Below are 2,978 nucleotides of genomic sequence, written 5' to 3'. Positions count from 1 at the left end.
ATGCACGTCACTATAAGCCTTGCAAGCATTGTGACTAATGAGTTAGTTGCGGGATGATGTATTACGGAACGAGTAAAGATACTTGCCGGTAACGAGATTGAACTAGGTATCGAGATACCGACGATCGAATCTTGGGCAAGTAACATACCGATGACAAAGGGAACAACGTATGTTGTTATGCGGTCTGACCGATAAAGATCTTCGTAGAATATGTAGGAACCAATATGAGCATCCAGGTTCCGCTATTGGTTATTGACCGGAGAGGTGTCTCGGTCATGTCTACATAGTTCTCGAACCCGTAGGGTCCGCACGCTTAACGTTACGATGACAGTTATATTATGAGTTTATATGTTTTGATGTACCGAAGGTTGTTCGGAGTCCTGGATGTGATCACGGACATGACGAGGAGTCTCGAAATGGTTGAGACATAAAGATTGATATATTGGACGACTATATTCGGACACCGGAAGTGTTCCGGAGAAGTTTCGGATAAAACCGGAGTGTCGGAGGGGTTACCGGAACCCCCCGGGAAGTATTGGGCCTTAGTGGGCCTTGAAGGGAGAGAGAGGGCAGCAGCCAGGAGCTGGCGCGCCCCCTCCCATGAGGAGTCCGAATTGGACTAGGGGAGGGGGGCGCAGCCCCTCTTTCCCTCTCCCTCTCCCTCTCTTTCCTTCCCCCCTCTCTTTCTAGTTGGACTAGGAAAGGAGAGTCCTACTCCTACTAGGAGGAGGACTCCCCCCCTCTCCTTGGCGTGCCTATAGGCAGCCGGCCTCCCCCTTGCTCCTTTATATACGGGGGCAGGGGGGCACCTCTACACACAATTGATATACGATATTTTAGCCGTGTGCGGTGCCCCCCTCCACCATATTACACCTCGATAATATCGTTGCGGAGCTTAGGCGAAGCCCTGCGTCGGTAGAACATCAACATCGTCACCACGCCGTCGTGCTGACGAAACTCTCCCTCAACACTCGGCTGGATCAGAGTTCGAGGGACGTCATCGAGCTGAACGTGTGCTGAACTCGGAGGTGCCGTGCGTTCGGTACTTGATCGGTCGGATCGTGAAGACGTACGACTACATCAACCGCGTTGTTTTAACGCTTCCGCTTTTGTCCTACGAGGGTACGTGGACAACACTCTCCCCTCTCGTTGCTATGCATCACCATGATCTTGCGTGTGCGTAGGAATTTTTTTGAAATTACTACGTTCCCCAACATGAACAGCGTGGTAGAGCCCAGCGTAAAAAAACAGCGTGGTAGAGCGTCTCCACTTCTTCCACTTCTGGGTCGGAGACCACACGTAGTAGTACTTAGTGGTATGAACGATACAAAGTGCGACCTGGAGAGAAAGACACGTCTAGTTGGAAGGTCTCTGGGCATACACATAAACAAATATAAAAGTTAATATGTGCCTCCAACTAATATAGTAGTAGTAGAGTACTTAGGCACGTACTCCATAACATCACCGTGCATTGCACGTACAACATTTAGCGGTAGTACGTAGTAAGAGACAAATGCCGCCCAAGAGTTCCCTTCTTGACCTACTTTTGGGTGTTTGGTAGAGTGTATGGAGGGTGCATGAGTCCACACTAGTTTAGCACAAATACACTAGAAGCATGCATGAAGAGGGGTGTTGAGTTGAGCATGCATGAAGAGGGAACAACTATGCTGAGACGAGAACGCAACCAAACACACCCTATATGCCACGCATGTTCATACCATTTGTGCCTTTCTACTTCACTTACTGCGCTACATTACTCAGGTTCGTACGTCCTCTCCTGGGTACATGTCTGTCTCGTAGTTCCAGTCCCACGTGTTCTTCATATAGATGGAACGATCCTTGCATAACACGTGCACCTTGATGCTAGATGTCTCGCGTGTTGGCAAAAGGATGAACAAAGCTCACGTAAAAAAATAGAGTGGAAGAACATAGATTCCAGACGACTGAGAAGGAGCAAGGAACCTCGTGGTGGAGCGTCTGCACTCATAATATTTAATATTATTCAGCGATATAAAATTAACCAATCCCTCATCTCCACAGTGGATTGGAAGAGTACGAAACATGGCAGCCCAGTGTAGTTACATCATACTAGTACATGGCTAACCCACGCTATCACCATATTTCTTGGCTTCCGTGCGACACCTATCTCTAGTAATCCAGCAGCTTGTATCGCTTCTCCCTCCTCGTCTCTATCAAAGTGCGGCAGGATGGCGTTTCTGCCGTCTATTGAGGTCGGTTAACTATCACATGTTAGCGACATGCCAAGAGCATTCTAAAAAAAATTCCTTTCACGTTCCGTTTTCAAAAATAAAAAAATCCTTTCACGTACGAATTTGCCTGTATGCTTTGAGCAACTTGCATGTCCTATACTGCTCCTGTTTGATACTCTAACTTAGCTAGAGGTTAGACTAACTCGTGACTAACCCTGAACTAACTGTAGCGAAAGAGGTGTTTGGATGACAGGGTTAGATTGACAATAAATGCACTTCATGGAGAGAGAAAAGTGATTTTTCAGTGGTCCCAATGAGAACTATCTCCAGTTAGCACCTCTTCGGTGGGATAGTTTTTTTTGGTGGGTTCGGTGCAACTTGCTCCAATTTAAACCCTCGTGCTTGGATACTTTAGGGCTATTTGAGCCCCAACTAGCTCAAACTAACTCTAACCCATGGATCCAAACAGGGCCTATGGCCAGTCTCGACGCGGAGCAGTCGCGTGCACCGGGAAGCGGCGCTCTCTCGGTCGTCGCGCCACTTCAAAGCCGGCGCCAGTGAGAGGTCGCCTCCGCTCTGGCCGGGCATTAATGCGGCACTGACGCTCCAGGGCGATGCTGACCGTTTCATGCGGGAAGCGCGCGCTGGCAAGGGAGTATATGTTTTGAACCGTTTCAGGTGTAGTACTGGTAGTTTGCAAAACTACTCAATTATTGCACTCAGTTTCCTAAGAAATTGTGGTAAAAAACGTTACTCCACAGCCCGCTT

The sequence above is a fragment of the Aegilops tauschii genome, chromosome 5 (genome assembly GCF_002575655.3).
Source record: "Aegilops tauschii subsp. strangulata cultivar AL8/78 chromosome 5, Aet v6.0, whole genome shotgun sequence".
Taxonomy (NCBI): domain Eukaryota; kingdom Viridiplantae; phylum Streptophyta; class Magnoliopsida; order Poales; family Poaceae; genus Aegilops; species Aegilops tauschii.
The sequence above is the reverse complement of the archived record's forward strand: the minus strand, read 5'-3'. Positions refer to the sequence as shown.